Below are 22,133 nucleotides of genomic sequence, written 5' to 3'. Positions count from 1 at the left end.
GCTGGTCAGGAAGCAGAGCAATAAAAATACATTTGCATGTTTAAATCTAGCAATTTAACACTTGGTTAAAACAGTAGAAAGAATTTCGTCATCTAGACCCTTCGGCACCACTGTCTACATTAAAGGGTCACCACATGCTTTACCTTGGTCAGTAGAGTGCACTGTTGTCACATTTTTCCCAGTGCCACATGTAACACTATTTTGTTACATTTAAGACAACAAGCCTGTAGTTTACATTCATATTTACCAATGACAGAATTATCTGCAAAAGTCTATCTGGCTAGGCTGGCAGCCATCATCTATCTTTACCCACTCTTCACAATATGTATGCTTGTTCACAACATGTGGATCAAAATAGGGGAAGAGACCAGTCACCAATGGAGTCCCCCAGGGTTCAGTGCTGAGACTTTTTCTGTTTGGCATATACGTCTCAAAAGTAGAAGGAAATACCAAAGGGCTTTGGCCGACTAAGTTTGAGATGACTGCAAGCTAGGAGCAGTTACTGAATCTCCAAATGACTTAGCCATCATGCAGGAAGGTTTGTCCCAAACAATAACTGGTGCCAGAATCATGAATTGAAACTAAACTCCAAGACATACATTATCGTATTCTTTGGGAAGTCATCTACTCCAGGGAACTGCCAAATTGAAAATGCCCCCTGAGAACTGACCCAGCCTTTTGGCATTTGGGAACTTGTGTGTACAGTGGCCTAACGTTTGACCAACATGTGCCCAGAGTCATAAAAAAGTCTTTCTATATTGCACGGCTTATAAACAAATTGATTTTGACTAGATCTAGAGATGTTATTGTCCCCTGTACAAAGCCCTCATTAGGTCAATCATTTTGTATAATGCCCAGTTTGGCATGTATCTGTCCAGACTCATGCAACAATTGGAATACACACAGAGATACCTTGTTAAAAGGATACAAATCCTAAACAACAGGTCTTGCATGGACCACCTCAAAGATTTATCACTATACTCAGTATCGTACAGAGTGCTTAGAGGTGATATGTCTGGCATACAAGGCATCCTCTGACCTAATACAGAGGGACCTACTGAACATCAGCAAGTCAAATGGCATCAGAAATACTCAATCCAGGTATCTAAACTGAATGTTGTGGAGAGATGGATATATATCACAGAGGCTACCACTGTTCCAGAACAGACTATCCATTCAAGTAAAACAAAGCTCATCCCTGTCCATATTCAAATGCAACTTGGATCTAAGGATGGGTAATAGCAAATGTACTCCAGGATTTCCCTTCATGCCACTAATGGATAGAGGCAGTTCCTAAATACTGCATCCCTTACATGGGTCCCCTCAAATTTTCTATAGTATGATTGCATTTATTCTCACTAGGGCTAATATACAGTTATCAGCCATGTTATAGGTAAGACCAATCAGGAAATTTTGATACAAGCACCAAAATGAAAATTGGCTATGTTTAAAATGTCCTCCAAGTGAACCTATGTTGTGATAATAGTTTTAAAAAAATGCCCTTTTTAGATCACTAAGTGCCCCTTTCACCCTCCACCCCCCCCCAAGTCTTCAACAGCTTCTGGCACCTCAGTCTACAGGCAGCAACTCGGTCATCAGTACACACCTTCACAAAACAAAAACACTGTAAAACTGACTCCTATTCCTGAGCCAGAACAGGATTTGCCAGATTTATTCTACAGGGTCTTCCAGACTCTGGCCCTGCTACCTTCTCTCTAAATTCCTAAGTTTTTGCAACCATCTCATATCACTATATGCTACTGCAACATTGATATAATGATAAACGTAGTGCACTTGTATAAGTTAACTTACCATAACTCTGTGGAAATACTAAACTCTCCCTCCCACCCACCCCCTTTTTATTTTCCTGTCATTCTGTGGCCAGCGTGGGGGTCCCTGTCACTTTTGTTACCTTTTCTGATACAATATGACACTATATTACTTGAGATAACTTTTCCAGAGAAGTAGACTACAGACTTCCTCTTTAGGACAGGAAATTTCTGAATTATGGCACCCATATATCCATCTTATACCAATAGGTATGAGTAAATCCCAAAGTAACATACAATCATATGCCATACTGCTATTATGCCATGGTAGATGTTTATTTTTGGGGCTGGATGTTATCAAAGATTTTTGTTGTGTTTTGTTTTATTTTGTTGTAGTGTTCTGTATCAAACAAAGTAATCCACAGAGGCTTATGATGCTGTTTGCACAAATATGGCAGAGAAGGTATGTATAACTGAAACATAAAACTAGAAATGACTGTAAACTGAGACAATCCAGTTACATTTAAAGCTATTGATCTAAGAAGCTGTCGTCTGTGCAATTATTGTCGAAGCTGCACTGTTCTCACTGTACTATGGTGTCTGCTTTACTCTCCATGTATGAGAACCAGAAATGATCCATCTTCAATTTTTGCATCCCATCTCTCATTTGTAGTCCAGACCAAGGCATGTGTAGTTAGGGTCAAGAGGGAAACACAAGTATTAATATTGGTTAAGCTACCAACATCTGATTATCTGAAGGTCCTGACTTACTAGGAACAGCCATTTCAGAGAATAAGCATACTCCAGCACAAACACCCAACACAAGAGATTACAAATGGTGGATAAGGCTGATAAGTGTAGCTTCTGCTTCCAGTCTGTGGCATACCAAGATGGCTATAGCACAGGCACAGCATACACTTGTGGCATGCTGAGCTAGACAGATTTAGTGTGCTTTGGCTGTATCACTGCCATTCCCATATTTTCCTCTCTGCTGTTTGGATTTGCAGTATGGGAATACTGGGAAATTCAGACCTGAAGTAGTTTACTTCATTTGGTCTTCAATCTGTGGGATACCGGACCTGTATCGGATCTAAGCCGGCAACTTTACTAGCATCTGCTCCAAGCTCCAAACTCCTCCCCTTACCCATAATATACCTCCACTACCTTCCAACCCCCAGATCTCTTTTGCCATGAATAGCTAAAGCACTGTGATCTCCAGAGCTCTACATTGTAAGTGGGTTAAAAACTTTAAAATATCTCCTTTTTCTTTCTAAACTTTAAATAGTGATAGTGTAGGTTCCCCTTTGTTCTCCCCTTGCTTGGTGCATCGAGTTTCTAGTTTTTTTAGAGTTGTTAGCTTAGTTTAGAGTAGTTGTGTGTGTTTTTGCTTCCCTCCCCCTCCCCAGTGTGTTCTGTGTGTGAGTGTGGTGAGTGGAGGTTTTTCAGTAAGAAAGAAATAACATTATTTTTTTTTTTAGGTATTCTTTCTTCTCATACCATGGCTGATAAGCCTGTATTGAAAAGATGCACTGAGTGTGGCCATAAGTTATCCCCTGCAGATGGCCACACTCTGTGTATTATGTGCTTGGACGTGGGCTATCTGAGCACAGACTGCACTATATGTGCTGGAGTTAACCCGCATGCCATTAAAGACAGGAAGCACAAGTTGGCCCTGAAAGGCCTTTTCCCCCCTTCTGAGACTGTTGCCTTGTCTTTGGCTTCAGTCACAGTGACTGCTGTGGCCACCTGTCCTTCTTCTCTTCCCTTGGCTTCTCCTCCCTCCCAGGCTGGGACTCAAATGCCTGCGCAAAAGCCTGCAGAAGCAAAGCAGAAAAGGGGCAGAGAGAAGGAGAGAGAGTCAAAGTCGAGGGAAAAATGTAAGAGGTCTCCGGACCACCCTTCACCAGTCAAGACACTAAGGATCCGTGACTCCCCTCGGCTCCAAGCTCCGAGGTTTTCCCCTGAGCTTGAGGAGATACACTAAGCTTCTAGGGCCTCAGTGCCCTGACCCGCAAGGTTGGAGTCCGTTGCCTCATCGAGGTCCACCTGGTCTTTGTCTGAGGTTGATATGGATAAAATTATGAGGAGGTTCATTCATACTCAGATCCAGATGGGTGTCTTGCCAGCCCCCTCTCCCTCAGGAGGGGGGAGTTTGCTTCCTTTTTTCCAGCCGATATCTCCTTCTCCGATCCATCCATCGGGTTTGGAGTATTTTGATCTGAGGATGGCTTTAGTCAGGGGGTTGGTGCCAATGGTACCTGCTTCCTCGATGCTGACAGCTGCCTGGAGCATGTAGGATCTGACCAGCTCAAATCCAGCCACTCTCAGAGCCAGAGCTTGGGTGTCAGATCTGAGGGAGTGGAACTTTTTTCATCAGCTCTGCCTTTGTCGGGCCAAGTTCCCTCTCTCGGAACTTCGTCCACTTTGGGCCTGGCTCTGATTCTCTCGTTGGACCCGGGGAGACCGGCCTCCTTATTGGTTTCTCAGGAGGTTCGCTCTCCTTTGCTTTTGACATGGTAGAAAAGGTTCTCTCTGCTGGATCGAGACCCCTGACTGTCCCCTCGGACTCCACCCAGACCTCCTCAGCTCTTTCTACAATCCCCATCATTTTACCAGAGGGACAGCCTGTGCTCGATGAGCCCCAGACAGTTCCCCCTGAGGAACAAGTGGCTTGCGAGTCCCCCCCCCCAGAGAGCCCCACCTAGGAGCTGCCTCGCAAGTATATGTGCAAGAGGAGTCACTTGGATTCCCCCGTCCCTCACTGAGGATATGGACTTGGATGATGGAGAAGGTTCCCCTGGGTCACCTCCCAAGGATGTCTTCTTTGGAGATTCATGGAAATCCTATGCCAACGGGGAGGTTCATCTGCCCCCAAACCTACTTCTGACAAGTCCATGTTCCTGGAGGCTTTTGGCACGGGCCCATCTACTTCCTGGTGTTCCTTCCAGTGGATCATTTGGTGGACCTGGTCACCTCACGGGCATGGAAGGAGCCGGACACCATGAAACCAAATCCAAAAAGACCCGACAAAATTTTGAGTCCTCCCACAGCTATGGTGGTAGCAGCAGCCACAAAGAAGGAACTTGCCCAGGAGAGTTCCTCGGTTCATCCTCCTGACCGAGAGTCACAGATGATGGACTGCCTAGGGAAGTGGGTTTATGCTTCAGCTACCTTTTCTATTGGGCGCTGAACTACCTGGCCCATGTCACCGAACTCCAACGCGACCTGGTTAATGAGCTGGAGGAGTCTCCCCCTAAATCCATGTCAAAGGACGACAGGGTCTCGTTCTCCATGAGGATGGACACTTTGAAAGCAGTCTTCAACATGTCCATGCAACTCCTTTTACATGCTACTGAAGGAGCAGCTAGGGCAGCTGGGTCCGGCGTGTCCATGAGGCTGGCTCAGATTATGTCAATTTTTGAAACCTTTCAAGGCATTCTTTGCCAATGCCCCATATGACCACTCTACTCTCTTTGGTAAGACCATCAAAGGGACATTAGTCCAGAGTGAGAAGGACAGGAAGACACTGCCTGCCATCGGGATCCGCTTCTCAAACCCTCAAAGGTCGTTTTCCCAGAACCAGAGAGGGCAAAAGAAGATGTGGTTCAGGAAGTCACAGTATTCCCGGAACACTCAGAGCTCTTCTTCCCCCAGAGGCAGAGGGGGACAGAATGGACGCCAGCCCAGAGGCAGAGGGGTCCGAGGAATTTTGGGTCTCGAGAACCTTTCTCCAACAGACCCGAGCAGCAACCCTGAGGGGTGGCCTGACTGCTCTACTCTAGAGACAGTTGGGGGCCGATTGTTCTTACACCTAGCAGTATGGGATTCCATAACATCAGACCACTGGGTGCTTCAGATCATATCCAGGGGATACTATATCCCCTTTGTGGGTCTTCCCAAATCTCCCAAACACCTCCTGGATGTACCACCCATGCAAAGGGAGGCAGCAGCACAGGAAATTTCCAAGCTCCTAAAAAAACAAGCCATCGAAACTATCCCCCCAGATCACTCCCGATCGGGCTTCTACTCCAGGTTCTTTTTGGTGCCAAAGAAAACGGGGGACGTAAGGCCCATTCTGGACATTTCTACCCTGAACCTGTCAGTTTCCAAAGAGACGTTCCAGATGGTCACACTAAAGTCCATCATGCCGTACCTGCAAGAGGGCGACTGGATGTGCTTGTTAGACCTCCAGGATACTTACTATCACATAAAGATGCACAGAAGCTCCAGGAGGTTCCTCAGCTTCTGGTTAGGAGTCAATCATTACCAATTTCAAGCCCTACATTTTGGTCTCACCACAGTCCCCAGGGTGTTCACCAAAGTAATGGCGGTGGTAGGAGCTCACCTGAGGCTTCAGGGGATTCAGGTCTATCGTACTTGGATGACTGGCTCCTCACTGCTGCCACCAGGCGTCTACTCTCTCAAACCAGGTATTATTTCCTGATCCTTGCCCTGCGTTTGGGGATCACAATCAATGCATCCAAATCACTCCTAGATCCTGTACAGGTGATTGACTACTTTGGTGCCAGGAGAGATACTTTACAGTGCAAAATCTTCCTGACCTCGGAGAGAGTGCAAAACCTGAGGATGCATGTTTCCCTGATCTACCACTTTCATCTCCCAACGGCAGAATCGGTTTTGGGTGGAATCGGTGTTGAGGGACTTAGGCTCTATTGCAGAGACCATAACACTTCTCCTGTGTGCCTGATTACACATGAGAATACTACAGTGGACTCTAGCTGTACAATGGTCCCTGTTGGAACTGCCACTGGCATATCCAATTCAACTCAGTTGAGTCTGTCGGTCGTCCCTCATATGGTGGATGTGTTTTCCAGACATTTGGAGGGATGACCCTTTGTTCCAGTCCTGGCCCAGGTCACAGTAACCACAGACGGCTCCCAACTAGGGGGGGGGAATTGTTCGGGCAGGACATTCCAAGGCCTGTGGTTCCCTGTAGAGACCAGCTTTCCCATAAATGTCCTAGAGATGAGAGCGATCCTTCTAGCATTGCAGGCCATTCATGCCTTTCTTCCTCTGGGAACGATTGCATGTCAGTCAGAAAACATGTTAGTGGTGTGGTATATCAACAAACAGGGAGGGACCAGATCTTACCCCCTTTGTTCGTGAGGCTATGAGAGTGTGGGAATGGGTGATCTCCACTGGTCATTTTTTCATCCAACGCACATTCTGGGATGGTCCAACATCCTAGTGGACAGGCTAGGTCAGACTATTCTGATGCCTTATGAGTGTTCTCTGAATTTTTCGGTAGTTGAACAGATCTTCCATGAGTGGGGTCAACCTTGCTGCGATCTCTTCGCATCCCCTTCCAACACGAAGTGCAGTGAGTTTTTCACTCTGAACCCCCTGCCGGGGAAGTCCCCCAGAGATGCTCTAGTTCATGCTTGGCCTCCCGGTCTTCTGTATGCTTACCCTCCAGTACCTTTTATTCTGAGGTTTCTACAGAAAGCTCATTGACAGGGGAGCAAAGTGATCCTCATTGCCCCATTTTGGCCTTGTCAGGTATGGTTTCCCTTTCTTTGGTCTCACCTTCTGGCTCCGCATTGGATCCCGGATCCCATTCTGGATCTTATTTCACACCCTTTTGGGGTTCCTCATCTGAATCTGGACAGTTTGCAGCTCACAGCTTGGCTGCTCCATTTCCTGTGATTGCTAGGACTCCTGGAATATCCTCCTCATTTAGGTCTATTTTGGTGGCTGCTCATAAGTCTTTGACCAGGAAGGTTTATCGCAGCAAGTGGAAACGTGTTTTCCTTTTTGACCTGTCAAAGGAGTTTAGACCCCTTCATGGCTTCTATTTCCACCATTCTTGATTTTCTAGCTGATATTTTTCAATACGGAGCTAGTTCTTCTATTGTCAAGGTTCAGTTGGCTGCCATTTCTCATTTTCATGTGGACAAGAATTCTGCCTCTTTAGTCTCCTCCAGATTGTGTAAAGCCTTTATTAAAGGCACCTTTTTGTTACACCCCCAGTCAAGGATCCTGTTCCCCCATGGGACCTTACTATGGTTCTTCAAGCTTTGGGCGCTCCGCGTTTCATGCCTGCTGCAACAGTAGATCTGAAATATTTATCTTTGAAAACGGCGTTTATGGTGGCTATTACCTCTGCCAAAAGGGTTTCAGAACTTCAGGCCTTGTCCATCAAAGTTCCTTGTATGATTTTTCACAAAGATAGGGTTTCCCTTTGGACCAATCCTTCCTTTCTTCCTAAGGTGGCATCACCAGTCAATATCAATCAGACCATCAATTTGCCTGTGTTCTTTCCTAATTTTACTAACAAGATGGAATACAAACTCCACCTGCTGGATGCTCATAGGCAGTTACGATTCTATTTACACAGGACAAAAAATTTCCATAAATCTGATCAATTGTTTGTATACTTCTGTAAACCCTTTTTGGGGAAACCTATCTCCAAGGTCATTATTGCTAGATGGATTTCTTCACGCATCCTTCAGGTCTATAAGGACATAGGCATGTCTCCTCCAGGTCAGGTGAGAGCTCATTCCACTAGATCGTTGGCTACATCTGTAGCTTTTTGGTCTGGGGTTTCTTTGGATGATATTTGTTCTGCAGCTACTTGGTCCTCATCTCATACATTTATTTCTCATTACAAATTGGATTTGACTTCAGGAAGGAGAGCATTCTTCGGTTCCGCTGTGCTCTGGAATATCCTTCCATGAGGGCCTCCCAGGAGTTTAGTAGCTGGGGACTCTGCCTAAGAGGTTGAAGACCAAATGAAGTAAACTACTTCAGATAAAGAAGTTATGTACTCACCATAACGTTTCATCTGAGTAGTTCTACTTCATTTTCTTCAACCGTCCCTCCCTCCTTCCCCCGGATCTTGGTATATGAACAGCCTACGGGCTGCAGTTATAGGTCACAAGTATTTTTTCAGGTCGGGTTATCAGTATAAGGTTTAGCAAACTCAATCTGGGGGTTGGAAGGTAGTGGAGGTGTATTATGGGTAAGGGGAGGAGCTTGGAGCTTGGAGCAGATGCTAGTAAAGTTGCCGGCTCGGATCCGATATGGATCCGGTATCACACAGGTTGAAGACAAATGAAGTAGAACTACTCAGATGGAATGTTATGGTGAGTACATAACTTCTTTTTGTGTGACATTTTGTACAGGCAGCCTGTAGGCATGATATAATGCATTACTCAGTCAGACTTGCCAGCAGATGGTTTGGAAGTGTAACCTATAATGCTGTATATAAACAACGTATTTTAAATAATGTCATTTTTTCATTACATTTCTATAAAACAAAAGGATTTCATTTATGTTATGATATTACTTATCAATACAGCTCAGTGAAGTGTACGGATTAACAAGTTCCCTATTAGATGAACGAATGCTTAAAATGTCGAGTATGACATACTCTACAGCTTTTAAGCAAACGTTCATCTAAGCAAAACCTAAGAATGTTGAAACAAGGAGTTTCGAAAAGTTATAGTTGGACAGCCATCAGGAAGCCAATGGCTGACGTCAGAACGTTCATCTTGTCTAGCCATTCTTAGTTCATAGGTTCAAACTAGGATAACTGCCTTTGTGAGCCATTTTAAGCCTAGCTAATTATCCCTTGTGAGACTCAAACCACCCTCCCAACTCCTTGCAGTCCTCCACTGTGGGGTGGTCTCGTCGTTCACCCTGTGTAATGTTATGACAGTCCTCCACTGTGGTGCAATTTTGGAGTTGGTATATTTAAGTAGGGGGGTGTGGGGGTGAAGCCTTCCACTTTATTTTGTTTGTTGATTTGTTTTTATTTTTTTTGGGGGGTCTTTAATGATGTGCAGTATGTTTTAGCCATCAGCCGTTGGCTTCTTGATGGCTGGCCAACTATACGTTTTCGAAACTCTTTGTTTCGACATTATGGGGTTTCGCTTAGATGAACTTTCGCTTAAAAGCTGTTGAGCATGTCATACTTGACATTTTAAGCATTCGTTCATCTAATATAGACCTGATTAACATGGATTATTAACTTACTTTCCTTATTATTTCATTTAGTTAATTTATTTTAGATGGAGTTTAATTTTTTATGAACTTTTTCCCTCCACTCCCCATCTGACCATCAAGCCAATCTTCCTGCTGCTATATTGACTTGTTTGGTCTACCAGTGCAGTACTTTTTTCTAGGGGCAAAGGCTGAGCGCACTGGGAGTGATGCTTTCATCTGTGCAGAGGACTTTTTTTTTTATTTTGGCCTTAACCTTTTCTTAGCCAGGCCCAGGGTTGCCTCTACGATTGGTAGTGCAGGGAACATTACAAAGGACTATCACACACTTTTCTGAGTAATGTAACCATGCACATGTTCTGCCTCACGCAAGGCAACTACATCCTTTAGCTCTCCTGTCTCCACTAATGAGCTTTGGATGGAGCATGTGTTCCTGGACATGTGCCTCCCACCGACAGTCTCAAAGAAACAAGCAAGCTCATCTCCTCATTTTCTCCTTCCCTAATTAGGTTCACTGACTGATCACATTTTGTAAGTGATATAGTCAGGGCTCAATCACTCTGTGCCATGAACTAATAGCACATTGTCCCTGATGTGCCACAGGGTTAAATGATTGCTAAGATATTTCAGCTGGAAATGGTTGAAAGTACTGTATAGTAAAGAAAAGAAGGTATCTGCCACTTGTTTTGTTTTCTTTCTGAAAAGTAACGCTTTTTTAAACTAATACCTGCCTTTCTTTTCGCCATCAATAGTTAAGAAACTCTCTCTGATGGATTGGCTTAGCCAGGCAGAATTTCCATTTGTCACTGCTCATTGTATAATATAATTTATGCAACGGCAACTCAACACCATAAAACTCCACTGCCAATCATGAGCGGACAGGTGATCCACTGTGGTGACCCCTAACCGGGAAAAGCCGAAAGAAGAAGTTTGTACATTTTTACTCTGAACAGACCTATAGTTGCTAGTAACTTTGTGAATAGTAACGACAATAAACTCTGAATTATTTAGAATTCTTTCATACTGCTGCCTATACAATTTTTTTTTTTAAACTGTGAGAAGTTATAATAGGACATTGTCCTAGTCTTTCATTTACTGCAATGTGGTATTTTTGGCAAACAGCCAATCATTTTGTACTTTTTGTTTTGTTTCAGCATACTTGACATACCATATACTTCATGCTTGCGTAAAGCCAAACAGTTATTTTAATCAGATACATTTGTCTTACCACTTATTAGTTGTAATAAATTACATTGCAAAGCATTTGGTTAAAAACAAGAACATATGATATAATGCCCTCTCCATAAACTTACAAAACATTGATACTTTTTCCTTTGTTTTACCCGTGTATTCACTGATTAATAACACTGAAATAAAAAGAACAACCTTGTTTGAGCAAAGTATTCATAATTGTCCTGTTTTGTTTTGTGTCTTTCGGCTTTTCCCGGTTAGGGGTCGCCACAGCGGAACTCCGGTCCGCTAATGATTGGTAGTGGATTTTTATGTACAGGGTTACCAGCCCTGACACCAACCTTCAACGAAGGCACACCCCATTCACGTATGCCTCCACACAGAAGACGCTCTAGCTGAGAATCGAACGGGACAACGTCTTGCTATGTGGCGACAACGCTACCGCAGCACCACCACTGCAATTATGACAACAATAACACTGTAAATATATTTGGAAATCACATATCATTGATATTATGGAATTTTTAAGAATTTATAAGAAAGTAAACTGAGTCTTTTGGTTTAAAACATCCTCAGTGATATCTTCTGTTTACAAACCATCCCATTCTCTTCATTAAAACAGACCTTTCACTTGCCATGGTGAGTAAAGTGGATGTGTTTCTTGTGACATTTATAAGTGAGTCTTGCCTCCCTTATCAACTGCATATCATTCAAAATATTTGCCAAATGTGTATGGCGATCCTTGGCATAGATTAGTAGAGATGGGGGTAGGGTGCACTTCTCATTCATCAGACATATGCCTAATATAATAATTTCAGTGGTAGGTGTAAGAGAAGTCATACACAGCCATTTCATAAATTTTTGATTTCCTGCAGTGGTTGTGCATATGGGGCAATAAGCACAAATGCACATACACATATACACACACATATACACCCATGCATGCACGCTGCCTAAAAACTAAAAAAAATAAGGTATACAAGAAGCAATCCTCACCTTCCCTTTCTCCACCTTGTAACTGGATGTGTACAATCTGCCTATCTTTATGAATCTGTGAGTACAAGACAATGGGCAGGATTCACGAAGGCTTGCACGGAGTCTAAGAGTAGTGTAAGACTCCATGCAGCCCTCGCGATCCAGGAACAGCCCGAAATTCCGTGTAAGAGACCAGCTAAAACGTCTTACACAGAGTGGCAATGGATATGCTAATCACCTCACTTGCAGCGAAGGCATGCAAATGAGGTAGATTAGCGATCCAGGAAGCCCAAAGCAGCCCATGTCAGAGCCGTTTTAGCTGCAGAAATGTACTCAGTTGACAACTGAGTAAGTTTCTGCCTAAAACACAATGGAGCCATGTCAGCTCCAAATAAAGGGTGCATATGTGTCAAGCAGCATGCCAATGGCCAAATATGTGGCCATTGGCAAGGTACCCCAATGCAAATATAAGAAATAAATATTTTTTTTGTGTTTAAACGCAGCGCAGCCCCGCGCAAATGGGCTGTGCTATATAAAACATAAAAATGAAGGATGTTAAGTTGTCTATCTCGCCTTCATTCTTGCTGGATGGGTTCGGAGCCGATCCTCGGCTCCGACTCGGCCAATACTAAAGCTCGAGAGCTAATTCCACCGGCTCGAGGCTCCCCCATATCCCACAATGCTAGGCGGTAACTCCTCAGATCTCGTTTGCCGCTTAGCTGACGAGGTGCTTTTCCAACCGGCTCTGCAGGTTAGTTAATTTTCTAAAGTTCTAGTCAAACTTAGACCCCCTTTAAATTAGTTTTTCGATAGTAATTTAGTTAGTTACTTAGTTGGTTAGCACTCCCTTACAAATATCTTCCCTTTCCTTAAATTTTTTCCAAGGGTTTTTCCCTTAGGCCTTAGGCCCCTTCCCACCCCTCCTAGTAGTTGGAGTGAGTGTTTTTTTCTGTCAGAATCTTTGTTAATTAAGTTAATTTAATTTAATTTAGTGTAATCTGTGTGTTTGTGTGAGTGATTGCACTAGTGTTGTCACTTTAGATAATGTCTAAAGAATCGAAGGTCTCAGGTTTTAAGAAGTGTGACTCGTGCTGTCAGAAGATGTCTCTGACAGACGGTCACACTTCTTGCGTGTATTGCCTGGGACCTTTACACCTGCAGGACTCTTGTGCTGTCTGTCACGGTTTCAGCCCTAGAGTCCTGCAGGAACGTAAAAACAAATTGATCTTGAGGGGTTTATTGAAGCCCGAGGGTCCCCCGACCCAGTCTCTGTTGGGGAAACCTTCCAAACCCTCCAGGCAGTTGGCTCCAGTGTCTGAGCCATCCTCCGGAGGTTCAAAGACCGTTCATATGGTTCAGACATCGGCTCCGGCCGGAGCCGATGATCCTAGACCTGCCACACTCACCGTGTCCTCGGCTCCGGCCGGAGCCGAGATAGACAAGTCGAAGTCGGTTCCGATACTCTTGTCGGAACCGACTACTAGAAAGAGATCCAGGTCTCCTTCTATCAGCTCTGTTCATTCGGCCCCAGCGTCACCGCTCTTGTCTGAATGGAGCCATAGGTCACACTCCTCTAGGTCCTCCAGACTTTCGGACCATGATTTGCAGAGGGTGGTGAGTAGACTTCTTAAGTCCAAGGCACTGGCCCAGATGTTACACAGCCCGACTCAACAGTCGATGGCTACCCCCGTTCCACTAAATATTCCTCCTCTGACTCTCTTGAGTTCGGAGCCAGTGCTGCTCGGAGCTGAGACTGTGGGAGTTTCGGAACCGATACCTTTTTTTTGGCGCAGTCGTCTGCTCCAATTTCCTCCTTGGAAGGATCTCGGTGCTGGACTTCCCTCATCGGCTCCAAGGGGGCGAGTGGCATCGGACCCTTGTCCGACCCCGCTCTCCCTCTCGGTGCTTCGGCGCTGGTTAGTTCGGCTCCGACATCGGCTTCGGAGCCATCCTTGTCGGCGCCGGGGGAGGTTTTTGGCTCTTTGGAGTGGAGACCTCTGGCCCTGCCTGACAGGGGTGCCTTTGAGGTCATGCGGAGCGTGTTAGAACCAGGTTCTACTCCACAGTCGGCTCCATCAGCCCCTCCCTCCACAGTGCCTGCGGTGATTTCTTCTCACCCCCTTGCTTCGGACCATAGAGAATCTGTGCCTCAAGTATCCCCAGTGGGAATTTCCTCCTCTTCCGAGGCCTCTCCTGACCTTGCAGGAGAACCCCCTAGGAAGAGACAGTGCAAGAGGAAGCACATTGACTCCCCTGAATCTGTCACCTCTGACACTGATTTGGAGGATTCTGAAGGTTCCCCTCGTTCCCCCTCTGAAGATGTCTCCTTTGCAGACATACTCGAAATCTTGAAACAGAGGGGGAATTGGCCAGCCCTTAACCCTTCAGAGGATGAATCAGTGTACCTTGAGGCGTTTGGTTCTCGACCTTCCACCTCCTGGGTGTCCCTTCCCTTTGACCCCCTCATGGAAATGGTGGCAAGGAAGGCTTGGGCGGCTCCGGACTCGGTGGAACCCACCCGTAGGAGGCCAGCCAAATTTATCACTGCCCCCAAAGACAAGGAGTTTTGTCCAAAGGTGTCTCTGTGGATGCCATGGTGGTGGCTGCAGCCACCAAGAAGGAACTAGTGGATCCTTCGGTACCTGTACATCCTCCTAATAAGGAATCTAGGACCATGGACAGGTACGGCAAGCGGATGTTCTCATCAGCCACCTTTTCTATGCGTTCGCTGAATTACCTGTGTCATTTCACTCGTCTCCAAAGGGACTTGCTCAAGGATATGAGTGAAGTGTTGAAGGACCCATCAGCTGTGGGGTTTCAAGATAGGATGAACTCCCAGCTGGCGACCCTTAACTCAGTAGTCAACTCCTCCATGCGTCTGATTTTGTACACGGCTGATGGAGCGAGCAGGGCCGCAGGTACAGGGGTGGCCTTATGCCGCCATGCCTGGATGTGGCTATGTAGCTTTGCGGACCCTTTCAAGGCGTCCTTCACTAACTCCCCTTTTGATGGATCATCTCTCTTTGGTCCACAGGTGAAGGATACTCTGACAAGGTGCGAGGTTGAAGGTAAGACTCTTTCTGCCATTGGAGTCCATTTTTCTACCCCTTCTAGGCCTTACCCCAAAGGTCAGAAGGGGAGATGGTTCCGCAAACAACCACAGGGAGTCTTACCGGACGCACAGAGTCGTTTCCCCTCTAGAGGCAGAGGGGGGAACAATAATAATAGACGCTGTCCTAGAGGCAGAGGGGGCCCGCAGAATCAGGGTAGTCGAGAAACTTTCTCTGACAAACCCTTTCAGCTCCCCTGAGGGGCTGCCCGACTGTCCACCTTCGGAGGCAGTCGGGGGAAGATTATCTCTGTACCCAAAAGCCTGGCTTTCCCTTACTCAAGACAAGTGGGTACAGTCTATCATATCTGAAGGCTACAGAATTCCATTCATTTACATCCCAAAACAATCCAGAAACTCCCTTCCAGACATTCCACCCAGTCAAAGGGAGCAAGCAGCACTAGAAATTTCAAAGCTGCTGGCAAAAAGAGCCATTCAACCAGTTCCAGCAGACCAACAAGGATCCGGAATCTACTCCAAATTCTTTTTGGTTCCAAAGAAGACAGGGGACTGGAGACCCATTTTGGATCTCAGCAACTTGAACAAATTTGTCAAGAAAACAAAATTTCGGATGGTCACGCTGCAGTCCATTCTGCCTTTTCTGGGTCAGGACAACTGGATGTGCTCCATAGATCTCCAGGATGCGTACTATCACATGAAGATGAACAGAAGATCCAGGAGATTTCTCCGCTTCAGGCTAGGAGCCAGTCATTTTCAGTTCAGGGCCCTGCCCTTTGGTCTCACTACAGCCCCCCCGAGTGTTCACCAAATGCATGGCAGTGGTCGCTGCTCATTTGAGGGGCCAGGGATTCCAGGTGTTTCCGTACTTAGACGACTGGCTCCTGACTGCCACCACCAGGCATCTACTTCTTTTAGCCAGAGACTACACTTTATGAACCTGTCAGACTCTAGGCATCTCTGTAAATTACGAAAAGTCTGTCTTGTCGCCTTGTCAGTCTATTACCTTTATAGTCGCAAGATTAGACACAGTCAGTCTGTCAGCCAGACTCACGGAACAAAGAGTAGCAGACATTCACAAGCAGGTCTTTCTTCTATTACGACACAACAGGGGCAAGGTCAGACTGGTGTTGAAAGTCCTAGGGATTATGGCGGCTATTCCTCTCCTCCCCTTAGCCCGCTTCCACATGAGGATCCTTCAGTGGATGCTTTTCACTCAGTGGTCATTTCAACTTCTTCCAATGTCCCACACTATCAGCATAACTCAGTCATGCAGGAATCATCTTTCTTGGTGGGTCACATCTCCCCAACTTCTTCTAGGGAGACCTTTCATTCCCTCGCCCCCGGCTGCAACTCTGACAACGGACGCCTCCCTGATCGGGTGGGGGGGCATTACCAGGGCAGGACAGTCCAGGGCAAGTGGCAGCCGATCGAGTGCCACTTGCACATAAATGTTCTAGAGATGAGAGCAGTGCTTTTAGCGTTGCAAGCCCTTCAGGACTCTCTTCCCAAGGGAACTATAGCAATTCAGATGGACAATATGTCCATAGTGTGGTACATCAACAAGCAAGGCGGGACCAAATCTTACCCCTTATGTCGAGAAGCACTCAGACTGTGGCAATGGGCGATCTCTTCTCAGCGTTTCCTGATAGCAACGCACATTCCCGGCAAGTCCAATGTGATAGCAGACAGATTGAGCAGAGCAATTCTCATGCCTCACGAGTGGTCTCTGAAGAAATCAGTGTTGGAAGAAGTTTTTCGAACTTGGGGCCAACCTTGCTGCGATCTTTTTGTCACTCCCCAAAGCAGCAAGTGTCCTGATTTCTTCACCCTCTTTCCCCTACCAGGTCATCCCATCAGAGACGCTCTAGTTCACGATTGGCCTCCGGGACTCCTGTATGCCTTTTCCCCCTTCCCACTGATACCTCAGCTGATTCAGAAAGCCATCGCTCTGAAGGCCTCAATGATCCTTATTGCCCCTTATTGGCCTCGACAGGTTTGGTCCTAACATGGGGGTGTGGTTATCCTTGACAGTTATTGCTAGTCACCCTCCTTTTGTAGCTTGTTCCATGTTTTGAAGCTGTACAGCACAGTATGAGGTGTAACCTGGTAGTGTTAAGGTGCTGTTGTGAGCCTTGACCCAGTTTTCTGTTACAGGACAGATATCAACATTCTCCATAATGGGGGAGTTTGGACTGCATGCATCTTGCTGTTTAGACTTCTGGCATTGGGTAACATTACATCTAGGTTCTTATCCCTTGTGATACCTATGGAGGTGGGTTTGTGTTTTGAGCCTTTTTGAAAGGAGTCTTTCTTCTTAAGCCCCCTATCAAGGATCCACCTCCTCCATGGGATCTGAATTTGGTTCTAGCATCATTGATTCTACCCCCCTTTGAACCTGCGGCTTCATGTTCTATGAAGTTGTTGTCTTGGAAAGCGCTTTTTCTAATAGCCATCACTTCAGCTAGAAGGGTATCGGAACTCCATGCTCTATGCTGTCGTCCCCCGTATTTACTTTTTCACAGAGATAGAGTATCCTTGCATACCAATCCATCCTTTTTGCCCAAAGTGTCCTCTCAAGCAAATCTGAATCAAACTATTGATCTCCCAGTTTTTTTTTCCCAACTATGTCAACAGGTCAGAACAGAAACTGCACTGTTTAGATGTTCATCGCCAACTTAGGTATTATTTAGACAGGACTAAACAGTTTAGAAAATCAGACCAACTGTTTATTTCATATGCGGAAGGAAAGATGGGCCTTCCAGTCACTAAAGTGTCACTTTCTAGATGGCTTACTTCTACGATTACCTTTATTTTTGAGATCAGACACCAACAATTGCCCTCAAAGCCTAGAGCTCATTCTACTAGGGCCTTAGCCACATCCATAGCTTTTCAGGATAGGCTTCCTATTGACTCTATTTGCTCAGCAGCCACCTGGGCTTCCCCTCATACCTTTATTTCTCATTACAAGTTGGACATAGCCTCCAGAGACCATGCCAACTTTGGTTCCACTGTTCTCAAGAGTCTATTTCGATAGGCCACCCGGGACAAGGTGCTAGGGATGCGGTCCCATCCAGCAAGAATGAAGGCGAGATAGACAACTTACCATAACGTTCCATGTTAGTTGTCTTCTTCTCGCCTTCTTTCTTGCTTCCCACCCTCCTTCCCCCTAGCCTGGACAGACCTAGAGGAGATTGTCTTGTGACCTTTCAATTCTTTTTCTCCCACGCTCTACCACCTCTATATTTTTCCCTCTGTTAGGTTTAGGACACCTCACAGTCAGCCTTATAGAGGTGGGTTACCCTTCTCCATGTTATGGAGTTTTTTCTTGCTTGGCCTAGCTTTCAAACGAGATCTGAGGAGTTACCGCCTAGCATTGTGGGATATGGGGGAGCCTTGAGCCGGTGGAATTAGCTCTCGAGCTTTAGTATTGGCAGTGGCCGAGGATCGGCTCCGAACCCATCCAGCAAGAAAGAAGGCGAGAAGAAGACAACTAACATGGAACGTTATGGTAGGTACATAACTTCTTATTATAAACCCACAAATGTTTGGTCTACCAGTGCAGTACTTTTTTCTAGGGGCAAAGGCTGAGCGCACTGGGAGTGATGCTTTCATCTGTGCAGAGGTCTTTTTTTTTTATTTTGGCCTTAACCTTTTCTTAGCCAGGCCCAGGGTTGCCTCTACGATTGGTAGTGCAGGGAACATTACAAAGGACTATCACACACTTTTCTGAGTAATGTAACCATGCACATGTTCTGCCTCACGCAAGGCAACTACATCCTTTAGCTCTCCTGTCTCCACTAATGAGCTTTGGATGGAGCATGTGTTCCTGGACATGTGCCTCCCACCGACAGTCTCAAAAAAACAAGCAAGCTCATCTCCTCATTTTCTCCTGTCCCTAATTAGGTTCACTGACTGATCACATTTTGTAAGTGATATAGTCAGGGCTCAATCACTCTGTGCCATGAACTAATAGCACATTGTCCCTGATGTGCCACAGGGTTAAATGATTGCTAAGATATTTCAGCTGGAAATGGTTGAAAGTACTGTATAGTAAAGAAAAGAAGGTATCTGCCACTTGTTTTGTTTTCTTTCTGAAAAGTAACGATTTTTTAAACTAATACCTGCCTTTCTTTTCGCCATCAATAGTTAAGAAACTCTCTCTGATGGATTGGCTTAGCCAGGCAGAATTTCCATTTGTCACTGCTCATTGTATAATATAATTTATGCAACGGCAACTCAACACCATAAAACTCCACTGCCAATCATGAGCGGACAGGTGATCCACTGTGGTGACCCCTAACCGGGAAAAGTCGAAAGAAGAAGTTTGTACATTTTTACTCTGAACAGACCTATAGTTGCTAGTAACTTTGTGAATAGTAACGACAATAAACTCTGAATTATTTAGAATTCTTTCATACTGCTGCCTATACAATTTTTTTTTAAACTGTGAGAAGTTATAATAGGACATTGTCCTAGTCTTTCATTTACTGCAATGTGGTATTTTTGGCAAACAGCCAATCAGTTTGTACTTTTTGTTTTGTTTCAGCATACTTGACATACCATATACTTCATGCTTGCGTAAAGCCAAACAGTTATTTTAATCAGATACATTTGTCTTACCACTTATTAGTTGTAATAAATTACATTGCAAAGCATTTGGTTAAAAACAAGAACATATGATATAATGCCCTCTCCATAAACCTACAAAACATTGATACTTTTTCCTTTGTTTTACCCGTGTATTCACTGATTAATAACACTGAAATAAAAAGAACAACCTTGTTTGAGCAAAGTATTCATAATTGTCCTGTTTTGTTTTGTGTCTTTCGGCTTTTCCCGGTTAGGGGTCGCCACAGCGGAACTCCGGTCCGCTAATGATTGGTAGTGGATTTTTATGTACCGGGTTACTAGCCCTGATGCCAACCTTCAATGAAGGCATGCCCCATTCACGTATGCCTCCACACAGAAGACGCTCTAGCTGAGAATCGAACGGGACAACGTCTTGCTATGTGGCGACAACGCTACCGCAGCACCACCACTGCAATTATGACAACAATAACACTGTAAATATATTTGGAAATCACATATCATTGATATTATGGAATTTTTAAGAATTTATAAGAAAGTAAACTGAGTCTTTTGGTTTAAAACATCCTCAGTGATATCTTCTGTTTACAAACCATCCCATTCTCTTCATTAAAACAGACCTTTCACTTGCCATGGTGAGTAAAGTGGATGTGTTTCTTGTGACATTTATAAGTGAGTCTTGCCTCCCTTATCAACTGCATATCATTCAAAATATTTGCCAAATGTGTATGGCGATCCTTGGCATAGATTAGTAGAGATGGGGGTAGGGTGCACTCTCATTCATCAGACATATGCCTAATATAATAATTTCAGTGGTAGGTGTAAGAGAAGTCATACACAGCCATTTCATAAATTTTTGATTTCCTGCAGTGGTTGTGCATATGGGGCAATAAGCACAAATGCACATACACATACACACATATACACCCATGCATGCACGCTGCCTAAAAACTAAAAAAAAATAAGGTATACAAGAAGCAATCCTCACCTTCCCTTTCTCCACCTTGTAACTGGATGTGTACAGTCTGCCTATCTTTATGAATCTGTGAGTACAAGACAATGGGCAGGATTCACGAAGGCTTGCACGGAGTCTAAGAGTAGTGTAAGACTCCATGCAGCCCTCGCGATCCAGGAACAGCCCGAAATTCCGTGTAAGAGACCTGCTAAAACGTCTCTTGCACAGAGTGGGTGTGGATATGCTAATCACCTCACTTGCAGCCGAAAGGCATGCAAATGAGGTAGATTAGCGATCCAGGAAGCCCAAAGCAGCCCGTGTAAGAGCCGTTTTAGCTGCAGAAATGTACTCAGTTGACAACTGAGTACGTTTCGCAAACACAATGGAGCCATGTCAGCTCCAAATAAAGGGTGCATATGTGTCAGGCAGCATGCCAATGGCCAAATATGTAGCCATTGGCAAGGTACCCCGATGCAAATATAAGAAATAAGAAATGCGCTGCGCTATATAAAACATAAAAATGAAGGTTATAAACACACAAATGTGGGTTTTATGCAATACATGGATTTACAGTGCAGGGACCAGCAGACCAAAAACAATATGGCCACAGTTTACTGGTTGCTAAGGGGGGAAGCTGAGTCTAAGACATGTAACTAAGCATTAGTAGGCAATCTGATGTAAATGAGTGTTAGGATACTGATTTCCACTGTCACATAGCAAATGAGCACATTCTGAGTAGTGTAAGAGATACATAAGGGGGAGGATTAGAGTAGGAGATAGGTGACATCACAGGGGGGGAATGGCAGAAAGAAATGCAGTTCATTGGAGGTCAGTGTTACATTTCAGATGTCAGACACATATCATGGAAAGAGGAGTGCCACAAGATAAGCCTGGGAAAGTCAAGAAATGGAAGGTGTACACTGTTGCTTACACCAAAGTTTCTTGCTGGGTGTGCATGCGCACATGTGCGCGCCATGAGGCGCGAGTAGGGCAGTGTGTGTGCGTGTAAGGCAGACTGAGCATGTGGGAGCGTGTTGGCAGACTTCTAAGACTGTTTGCACTGGTGTGCGCGTGTTTTAACCAGAATAAGATGATTCTAAACCATGTAAGCGTGTCTGCGTGCGTGTAAGCCACTGTGAGCGTGTTTCTGCTGGTATGTGCGTTGCTCCCCCATGTGGAAACAGAAAGGAAAAAGGAAGCAACAGAATTAGTAGGAAGCTAGCAGGGAATACTGCTGGAGCTAGCAGGTGAAAACAATTAGAAGCAGGCAATTACACAGGCAGAATAGTAACTCAGCCAAGTACTTAAAACTCTGCAAACAGCAGTGTAGGATGTTTCTCTCAAGAGACACTGCAAGACAGGAGTAAGCTATTAGAAGTGAAAACTGAAAAAGCTGAACTCAGAGCAAAAATGCTAGGGGCTGCCATAGCTGTCATAAGGAGACATAGGCTACTTGCTGAGGGTGGTGACAATGCAAATGGTGCCAGACAACCCACAGTGAGGAGACGGAGAAGAGTGTACAGGCCCAGGGTCACCTACCACGGGTTACATGAGCTGGAGATAGTAGAGTGCTATAGAGTGGACAGAGACCTCCTGCAGCAAATTGTCAAGCTGTGCAGCG

Source organism: Protopterus annectens, chromosome 8.part0 (assembly GCF_019279795.1).
Source record: "Protopterus annectens isolate FY-2018-M chromosome 8.part0, PAN1.0, whole genome shotgun sequence".
In the NCBI taxonomy this organism is placed as follows: Eukaryota; Metazoa; Chordata; order Ceratodontiformes; family Protopteridae; genus Protopterus; species Protopterus annectens.
The sequence above is the reverse complement of the archived record's forward strand: the minus strand, read 5'-3'. Positions refer to the sequence as shown.